Here is a 10344-nt window from a genome sequence, read left to right as displayed (position 1 = left end):
GACGCCGAGCTCTGCGGTCTGAAACTCAGCAGCAGGCTGCGAAGTGAGCCCAGGGCTCCGGACCCGGGCAGCAGTCGGCCCAGCAGGCGTCCCACTGCCTTCGTCTGTCAAAAAATGGAAGAAAGCAAACCCTTTTAGCTTTGGCAGTTAATTTTGGTGCCTTTGAACGTGCAAAATGCCTCTCCCCGCCCCCACACCCTCCATCCAGCCACCTTCCCTCCTCCCCGTGGCCGGGAGGTTAATGGTTGAAAAGCTGAACCACCTCAGGGAAACGGAAGGATCGTGCCCGGGGAACTTGTGTGTGCTCACTCACAAGTGAAGAGAATTAATTGGGCCCGGACTGCGGCAGGAAGGCAAACTGGGGAAAGGGCTGGGAGGAGGCTCGGTGCCGACACTCGCGGCGCCGGCTGCGGAGGCTCCGGGGCAAGTGAACCCAGCGCTTGCACTCGGCGCTCAGTTATCTTTCCGAGGAGGCGCAGAATGATCGCGAAAAGCATCTTCCCTGAAAACCCGCATCCAGAACACCTTCGATCCGTTCTCTGCGGAGGACGGAGTGCTTAGATTTAACGCCGCGGCTGCTCGCTGAGAGCGCAGAGGCCCTTGAGGCTCCCGGCCCTGACATCTCCGCAGCCGAGACTCTGCCCGAGTCCCAGGGGCGTCCGGCGCGAAAGCCTCTTAATGTGTATTTGGGCAACATCTGCCAGTCAGCCCCCACCGCCTAAGGAGGAGGCACTGCACATGCTCGGCCTGATAGTGCTGAAGCGCGAATTTTAGTTGCGGCCAGGTTTCTTCTCATTTCACAGCGCGCTTCCAGCAGGTTCCAAGCTGATGGTGCCACGAAGACAGAGACTCACGTCACTGGGTGGCGGTTTCTCCAAGCAGGAGGGAGGAAATCCCCAAAGAAGGCTGAAGATGCTCTGGGCCAGGGAAGGGAACCAATAGAAACTGAGCACCTTGAAGCCTGTGTTGTGCTTCTTTTCTTTATCTTGTATCTAAACATTAGCAACCACTGCTAGTGTTTATTCATCACTGTATGTCCTTTACACTTCTTGCCTCTTGGCTTCTCCTGACAAACCTTGTCATATTGGCAGCTCAAGTATGACCACCCCCTCTAAGAGATGAGGAAGGAGAAACCCTGAGGAGTGACTCTCCAGGCTCGCCAAGCCCGTTTTGTGGTGGGGCCAGTACTATTTACTGACTCATTTTTCATTATCTAGTTCTCTCACTAGGTTATGACATGCCTCCTCCCCTCCCCTATGATTGTACATTTGTAGAAACATAGAAACAGGTCTCTCTTCCTCCTACTAAAGGTTTGTGAAGTGGATATGAGGCCTTGCAATTATTCCATCTGGATGTGGGGAGAAACTAGTATAGCTGGGAGAAGCACCAAGACTATTAAAAATAATCTTAAATGACATATGTAATAAAACCACAAACACCTTTATGTATATCTTTGTACCCCCAGATGGAGAGTAGGTGTTTTTTCATACAAACATAGAACATTCTCAAAACTTAACTAGATCACAAAATAAAGATGAACACTTTTTTTTAGATGGACACATATTAAATGGCAGAAATCATACACACCACATTTCCCCCTCATTGATATTGTAAAATTGGACATTTAAACATGCTTGAAATCTAGATTAAAGGAATGACAAATAGGAAACTAAAGACTCTTTAGAAACAGAAGAAAAACAAAAATCCTACATAAAATCAGGAGAGAACAGAAAAGCCATACAACATTAAATGCATTTATTGCAGAACAATGTACAAACTAAGAAACTGCAAAAGAATGATGTGAACTAATGCTAAAGATAAAAGCAAAAATTAATGAAATGGAAAAGTTAAAAAAAAAAAAAGCATCAAGGCGAATTGATCCATAAAGCTTCCAGCATCCTTTTAAAAGACTTTTGCTAAGCAGTAGTTGGTTAAAAAAAAAAAAAAAAAAAAAGAATGTTCAGGTTTTGAAAGTAGAAATTATCTTAAAAATAAAGCCCTCCTATTTTATGAGAGAAAGTTTGATTAAGGATAATAATGACAGAACTCTCAATATCTGAAATATAGATTGGTCTAAAGTAGCTGTATTAGTCAGGGTTCTCTAAAAAACAGAACCAATTATCTACCTACGTACCTACCAAGAGAGATTTATTATAAGAAACGCTTACGCACGATTATGGAGGCTAAGGAGTCCCCAAATGCATGGTTGGAAACTGGAGACCCAGGAGAGCTGATGGTGTAAATTCCAGTCTAAAAGCTGGTGGGCTTAAGACTCAAGAAGAGTTGACTTTTTAGCTCAAGACTGAAAGCAAGAAAAGACCAACATGCTGCTCAAGCTGTCAGGCAGGAGGAGTTACCTCTTACTCAGGCTTTTTGTTCTATTTAGGTCTTCAGCTGATTGGATGGGGTTTCAAGAGAAGCCACAACAGGGAGGGCAGTCTGCTTTGCTGAGTCTAAGATTCATCTCATTCAGAAACACCCTCACAGACACACTCATGACAATGTCTGAACACCCCATGGCCCGGTCAAGTTGATACATAAAATTGATCATCAAAGTGGCCAAAAATTTTGATTGATCTATCCATTTTGCTTTGGATTTTGACATGACTGCATCTCTCCCAGTATAAACTTACTTTGCATATTCTTTGCTAGGCAATTTATTGCTTCTTTTAAGGCTTTTGTTTGAACAACAGTCTTCTCTGACTTCTTTTTTTATCCTTAATTACTTGGAGTAAGACTCTTCAGCTATAATGAATAGCTGTATAATGAGAAAAGGAGGACTCCAGCCCCATCCTTGCCTGTTCTTCATTGAGTGAGTTGTCCCGTCTTCAACAAAACATCCTTCTCTGACTATTCTGCACTATGGAAATTCATTGTTGCTCTAGTGTCATGACATTTTCCTATGGAGAATTTGGCATTTATTGTGAAGTTATTATTTTTAATTACTGTCAAATTAAACATTTGGGCCAGGGTTGCATTAGGCATAAACTGAACAAACCCAGAGTGAAAATAAGACATAAGAAAAGAAGGCAACAAGAAGATGCAGAGGTCAAGAGTAAACAACAGGAAAAGAAGCTCATAGAAACACATGGCAACTGGGAATGAAGCCATGGTCATTTTGGGGTAGTCTGTCCCAGTCTTTAATATCTGATCTAGTGATCTGTATTTGAAATTTATGAGACAGTTTTGTGAGAGGCTTCAGGGGAATTTGGTGAAGCCTCTTAGAAACCACATACTAGTCACCTAAGAAACTTTTCCCAACAGGACCAGACTTTTAAATATCAGGCAGGTCCAAACATGCCATTGCCTGTATAAGTTAAAACAGACTCTGACCACAACTAGCCACCAAAGTTGATATTGATCTTCATCTTTTCATTTTTTTAAATGGTTGTCATTTTCTGCTAGCTATTATTTTTTTAACAGCATTATTGAAATATAATTCACATACCATTTAATTTACTCATTTATAAGGTATAGGTCAGTGGTTTTTAATGTGTTCACAGAGTTGTGCAACCATCCTCACTATCTAATTCCAGAATATTTTCATGACCCCAAGAAGGAATTTCATATTTATTAGTCACTTCTCATTTCCTTACCTTCCCCCTCCACGCCCCCAGCCCTAGGCATCCCCAGCACAACTTTCTGTCTGTGGATGTGCTTATTCTGGACATTTCATATAAATGGGGTCATATAGTGTATAGTCTTTTGTGACTGGTTTTTTTTTACTTAGCATAACATTTTTAAGGTTCTTTCGTATTGTACTCTGTATCAGCTATCCATTCATTTTTATTGCTGAATAGTATTCTATTGTGTGACTATACCACATTTTATTTATTCACTCATCATTTAATGGGCATTTGAGTTGTTTCTACTTTGGGGCTATTATGAATGACGCTGCTGTGAACATTTGTGTACATATCTTTGTGAAGACATGTTTTATTTCTCTTCTGTATGTACCCAGGGGTGGAAGGTCTGGGTCACAAGATAACTCTATTTAATTTTTCAAGTACTGCCAAATGATTTTCTAAGGTGGGTGCACAATCTTATGTTCCCACCAGTAATGAATGAGGGTTCCAATTTTTTCATATCCTGAGCAACACTTGTTATTGTTTGTCTTTGTGATTTTAGCCATTCTGGTGGGTGTGAAATGGTGTTGCATTGTGGTTTTGGTTTGCATTTCCCTAATGAATCATGATACTGAGCATTTTTCATAATGTATTCATTATTTGTACATCTTTGGACAAATGTGGATTGAATTTTTTGCCCATTTTAAAAATTGGGTAATTTAATTGGATCTTTTTATTGTTGAATTGTGAGAGCTCTTTAAATATTTTGGATACAAGTCCTTTGTCAGAATATGATTTGAAAACATTTTCTCTCATCTTATGAGTTGTTTTTTCACTTTCTTGATGCTGTTCTTTGAAGCATACAAGTTTTTAATAGTTTGACAAAGTCCAATTTATCTTTTCTTCTTTGATCTTTCAGCCTTTTGGTGTCGTATGTAAGAAACCATGGCTAACTCAAGCTTATGAAGAGTTACTCTTCTATTTTCTTTTGAGATTTTTAGAGTTTTAGGTTTTACATTTAGGTGTATGATCCATTTTGTATTAATTTTTGTGCGTAATGTGAAGTAGGTATCCAAATTCATTCTTTTGCAGGTGGATATCAAGTTGTCCCAGCACTACTTGTTGAAAAGACTGTATTTTTCCTGTTGAATTGTCTTAGCACCCTTGCCAACATTAGTTGACCACTGTTATGAACTGAATGCTTGTGTTCCCCAACATTTATACTTTGAAATCTTATCCCCAGTATGATGGTATTTGGAATTGAGGCCTTTGGGAGGTGATTAAGCCAAGAGGGTGGAACCCTCATGAATAGGGTCCATGTAAGAGGACCCTTATAAGAGGCCAGAGAGCTAGAAAGTGCTCCTTTCACCCTATAGAACACAGGAAGAAATCTGCAGTCTGCAACCTGGATGAGGGCCCTTTCCACAACTCGACCACACAGACACCCTGTTCCTAGACTTCCAGCCTCCAGAACTGTGAGAAATAAATTTCTGTTGTTTATAAGCCATCTAGTTTATGATATTTCTGTTGTAGTAGCCAAAGCTGACAACCATAAATGTAAGGAATTATTTCTGGATACTCAATCCTATTCCTTTGATCAATATTTCTAGCCTTATGCTGTATCATATTGTTTTGATTACTGTAGCTTTATTGTAATAAGTTTTGAAATTGGGAAGTGTTGGTTTTCCAGTTTTGTGCTTCTCTTTTAAGATTGTTTTAACTTTTCTGGATCCCTTGCATTTTCATGTGAGTTTTAGAATCAACTTGTCAACTTCTGTGAAAAAGGCAGCGGAAATTTCGCTAAGGATTGCTGTCCCCTTCTACAGATGAAACCTGTAGATCCGTTTGAGGAGTATGCCATCTTAATAATATTAAGGCTTCCAATCCACAAACATAGGGTGTCTTTCCATTTATTTAAATTTTCTTTAATTTTTTCAACATTGTCTGGTAATTTTCAGTGCACAAGCCTTGCACTTCTGTTAAACTCTTATTCTAAACCCCCAATATGAATAAAACTTAGCAATGTCTAGGAATTATGTCTTAGTCAACCCAGCATCCTTCCTACTTGGCTTAGTGTCCTGAATTGTGATTGGCAATCCCCGTGCTTATTGAAGTAAATTGAGAAGACATCATTTATATTTATAGAAAGTTCACAATATCATTTTTTAAAATTATAGCAACCCGTTAAGAAGACAGAAAAAGTATCAACCCCATTGAATAAGAAAGTTAACTGGTAATGTATTAAGGTCAAGAAAGTTAATTGGCATGGCTATAGATACTCTGTCCCTGTCAGATATCAAACTAGATCAAAATTCCTCATTTCCCCCTAGTATTGTATTAATTCTGAAAGCTTTTAAGCCAAGAAACACATTGAGAAGATCAGGGGAAAATGGGGGAGGGCACTAAGTGATTTTTATTGAATTACATTAAAAATGTATATTGTCATATCATCTAGCTTCTTTAGGGCTAAAATAAGGATTTCACTCTGGGGATGTATTTCTTTCTTGAACTTTTAAATTAGCAAAGTGTTTGCAAAAAAAGCTTATAGTTATCTCCATGCCACATTTCAGTGACCCATGGATGTGAGAATACAAGAATCTTGACTTAAAAATGAAAGTTAATTGGACAGAATCAAATGACCACTAGAAGAAAGAAAAGAAAAGAAAAGAAAAGAAAAGAAAAGAAAAGAAAAGAAAAGAAAGAAAGAAAGAAAGAAAGAAAGAAAGAAAGAAAGAAAGGGAGGAAGGAAGGGAAGAAAGGGAGGGAGGAAGGAAGGGAAGAAAGAGAAGGAAGGAAAAGAGACAGAGAGAGAGAGAGAAAGAAAGAGAATTAAAGTCTGACTACCAGAGATGGAGTTAAAGATGTAGCAAAACTTGGAGACTCTCTCTTCTACTTGTGTTTTATGAGTTGACATTTCCTAGAATGGTCTCTAATTCAGGCTTTAGAACTGAGTGTCCTGTTAAGCACTTGGTTGAGCATCTGATAGAAAAGCTTGTGATGAAATGAAACAGGTGTTAAATTACTGTGAGTGAAAGGAGAGCAGGGTACGGGTATCTAGCATTTATTGGGAATGCTTACCAACTAGGAAGACACTGTCAAGGTCAGACAACCAAAAGGACCAAGAGAAGACTAGGCTAGACTTGGCCACCTGCTACTGATTACTCAACTCTCATTAGAAAGGGGAAAGGAGGCCCACTAAGAGCTTCTTGATGATGAAAATAGGAGGTGCATTAAGAGAAATGCCTGTTATCCAGAGTATCAGACGCTGTGGCCTAAAAGAAACTACTGTGATTGACTGATGCTTTTCAAGTCTGAAGTGGATGGAAAATGATGGCTGCCTGGACCCCCTGATGAAGAAATTTTAATTATAAATGATTAAAAAAGAAGTAATTTTATACTCCAGGAAGTGTTTCCTGAAGAAGACAGGTAAAAATAATAGGCTATTTTTCTCTGTAGGAAAATGTAAGTAGAGGGATGGGAGTTCTGAAATGGGAATTAAACACAAGAGAACTTGCTAATGAAGACGAGTGTTGAATTGCTCTTAACAGCATACATGTTATCTATCAATTGTTTAAGAGTCAAACCACTGATTATAAACATTTAATCAAGGCCATGAAATAGACCCTCAGCGTACGTGAATGTAACATTTTTAGTTCTACTATATTCAGATCATTCTACTGGCCTATGAAATTTATAATTTTGCTGAGCCACAAGCTTGATTTCTGAATTTGAGGTTGGAATGAAAGAGCAAGTTGCTTAATTAGGAAGTGATCTATCCAGTAAATAAGAGGTAATCTTTAAAAAGTTCTTGTTTTGTTTTGTTTTCATTTTTGTTTGTTTGTTTTCCTTTTTTTACTTACATTATCTTTATTGAGAAATAATTCACATACCATAAAAGTCATGCCTTCAAAGTTACATTTCAGTGTTTCTAGTGTATTAGCAGAGTTGTCCAACAGTAACCATTCACCCCAGAAATGTCTCTAAGCATTTACTACTTTTGGACTTTGGACGTAAATGGAATCACACATTATGTAGTCTTTTGTGATTGGCTTCTTTTTCTTATCATAATGTTTTTAAGATTCATTCCTCCTGTAGCTTGCATTAGTATTTCATTCCCTTCTTTTGCTGAATAATATTCCATTGAATGGAACTACCCCATTTTGCTTACCCATTCATTAGTCGATGAACATTTTGGGTTGTTTTCACTCTTTGACTATTATGAATAATGCTGCTTTGAACATTTGCGTGAAAGTTTTGTATGGATATTTGTTTTCATTTCTCTTGAGGAGATATTTAGTAAAATTGTTGGGTAATGTGGTAACTCTATGTTTAGCATTTTGAGAAACTGTTAAACTATTTTCCAAAGAGATTGCATCACTCTGTATTTTCATCAGCAATATGAGTATTCTGATATCATCTCCATTGTTTTTATTTTTAATTTGCCAGTAGCCCTGGTGAAAATAGGCAGGAAGTAACATAAATATTTGAAGTAGAATATGTGAATTACTTGAGTTTTATTTCATGTTAATCTTATCTTTCATTAACATAGATAATTGCATTTAGTTGGAGGGGATAGAATGATTCCACCTTTCTATTTAGGCATTTCTTAGAGATGACAACTAGTAGGAAGGGGAAGACTTTTGTCATGAAGCTGCATTTCCATAGTAAGTATCAAAGTTTAGTTCAGGAGAGAATTAAAGAAAATTGCACGAGTTTATTTTGTCCTCTTAGTTTCAAGAAAGCTCACTGTTTCTTAAAAAGAAAAGAATCAGATTATTTTTGTTGCTGAAGAAAGTTAAGATACAATTTTAAGTAACAGGTTATCTAGGAATTTTCCTCAAACTGTTGTGTGAGAATGATCAATTCCAGGTCATCAGGGTGAAAGTTATTTTTACTGCAGTGGCAGTTTGGATGTCACACAGTTTTGCAGAGGGTATACTCAAAAGTCTCTTTGAGAGCTTTGGAAACTGCAAACCTAAATTTAAATCCTTCTAAAAACTAAGGACATTACAGGTCCCAGAGTGGGACTCATTGAAGTTAGCAAGAAAGGACCTGGTTTTGGGAAACAAAGACCAGAACTGTGAATTTGGACCCATGGTAGCGCCTAATGGTGGCTCTGAAGCTGCAAGGAATCCTGGAGCACAGATTTGTGTTCTTTGATGTCTATAAGCAGGACAAGTCTTTTCATTCAGCAGTATATCAGCATTTGTGTCCTCCATTTGAGGCATCTGGCACTGAGGCCGTCTCTAAGTTTAGAAGCTGCAGAGACGAGAGGATACTATCCTTTCCCCGTTTGCCCCACTCTCCGCAGGCATTTGAGGGATAGACAAATGAATAAATGTGAAACCCTCCTTCTGAATCAATAATGGTAAAGGAAGGAGCAATTAAGAGGTAGATCAATAGCTGAAACGAAATGAGAATAGCTGAAACGAATTTCTCTTTACCTTGGAAAAATGTCTTACATTAAGACAAACTGTTTTTTCCTTTTCTGCTTTGGGTTTTTATCGTTTACACTGAAACAAGGTAGGAGTTTGAGTCACTGTATCTCAGTTATACTACATTTTCTTTGCTCTAAATCTTCTATAGTGGGATTTTTCTTTCATTGTATCTTATTTTTGATTTTTTGAATTCAATGATTGGCTTTACAAGTGGTCAGGCATTCCTAGGTATAGACCGTCTTGCAGTGTGTACTCCTCCGAGTCTGCAAAAATCATGCTTTTCCTGATTCAAAGATTTAAATAAATGGATCAGAAGCCTTAATATTAAGATGGCATACTACCCAAATGTCTGTACAGATTCAATCTGTAGAAAGGGATAGCAATCCTTAGCGAAATTTTAGCTGCCTTTTTCACAGACGTTGACAAGCTGATTCTAAAAGTCATATGAAGATACAAGGGACCCAGAAAAGTCAAAACAATCTTTTAAAAAGCACAAAATTGGAAAACCAACACTTCCTCATTTCAAAACTTATTACAATAAAGCTACAGATAATTTAAAAATGATCTTCTATGGAGACATAGAACAAAGTTTTCTGATCTTGGTAGATTTCAAGACAATTTCAAAGCCTTGAATTTTTAAACAAGACTGAAGCTCATTTAAAAAAGCTGAGACATTCTTAAGGGAGAATGATAAAATTTCCCAACCAAGGACTATAAGATTGAAGACTTCAGTTCTATATTATGGCCACCAGAGAAGAGAAGGAGGAAGAGAGAGGGAAAATGAAGATGGGGAGAGATGCAAGCAGACTGTTCTCCCCTAAAATGAAGAGAAGGATAAAAAAAAAAGGCTCATCTAGGGAGAGACAGGAGAGAATGAGAGATGGGAGGGAGGATTTAGCAGAAATGTGCTCAAGTGTTACTGTGCTTTTTAACCATCCTAATAAACAATACAGTATGAGGGAAGGTTTCTTTTACCTGTACCTCTTGTGAAGGATGGGATGACCATTCTACCCACCCTCCCTGCATCCTTTTAAAATATCACTTGCTGCCCTTTTGGTTGACTTTTTTTTTTTTTTTTGTCCATGAGAAAGTGACTAATCTTTGAAGAAATGTCTGTCCTCTCTAGCTATCTCAAATAGTATTCATAACTTGACTGGGAAATATTTTTCCTTTTCTTATCTAATAAAGTTTTTGTTTATTTTCTCCAATTCTGGTCGCTTAACACCTATGCAAGGCATGTGTTAGGTATTAGAAATATACTTTTCAACTTAGCTGTTGGATCATTTAATTTAAATTTAACACAAAAGCTGCCTGGTTGGCTTACTGCTGGTTTCAGGAGA

At 38.0% G+C, this 10344-nt stretch overlaps 1 protein-coding gene across 5 annotated transcripts in view; it reads left to right on the top strand.

Moving 5' to 3' along the window:
• Window positions 1–10344, top strand: part of NMD3 (NMD3 ribosome export adaptor) — a 172616-nt gene that overhangs the window by 130799 nt on the left and 31473 nt on the right. Inside the window, exon 20 of one of the 5 annotated variants that reach the window (XM_074368513.1) lies at window positions 4943–5041. The exons of the other annotated variants lie outside the window; for them this stretch is intronic. The gene's annotated coding sequence lies outside the window, so the exon portion shown is untranslated. The remainder of the gene's footprint in view (window positions 1–4942; window positions 5042–10344) is intronic. 5 annotated transcript variants of the gene reach the window in all.

The sequence above is a fragment of the Camelus bactrianus genome, chromosome 1 (assembly GCF_048773025.1).
Source record: "Camelus bactrianus isolate YW-2024 breed Bactrian camel chromosome 1, ASM4877302v1, whole genome shotgun sequence".
Classification (NCBI taxonomy): Eukaryota; Metazoa; Chordata; class Mammalia; order Artiodactyla; family Camelidae; genus Camelus; species Camelus bactrianus.
Note: the sequence above shows the minus strand (reverse complement) of the source record. Positions and strands in the feature narration are given on the sequence as shown.